This window comes from Pan troglodytes, chromosome 6, assembly GCF_028858775.2.
Source record: "Pan troglodytes isolate AG18354 chromosome 6, NHGRI_mPanTro3-v2.0_pri, whole genome shotgun sequence".
Taxonomy (NCBI): Eukaryota; Metazoa; Chordata; class Mammalia; order Primates; family Hominidae; genus Pan; species Pan troglodytes.
The window spans coordinates 62,430,112-62,430,320 of record NC_072404.2 but is presented as its reverse complement, the minus strand read 5'-3'; positions in this window follow the sequence as shown (position 1 = coordinate 62,430,320).

Below are 209 nucleotides of genomic sequence, written 5' to 3'. Positions count from 1 at the left end.
TTTAAATATACAGACGTGTAACTGTAAAATAAACTTTAGTTGTAACAGATTTATAGAGAAAGTAATCATTTGTTTATGTTTGTATACCTATTTTGAAAAGAAAAATATTAGAATGAAACAGATAATTTTACAAGTGTTGATATCTTACCAGCAAACCAGAAATTTCAAAGATTTTGAAAGCAAATCTATTTTCTCTGCTTTGTATTAAA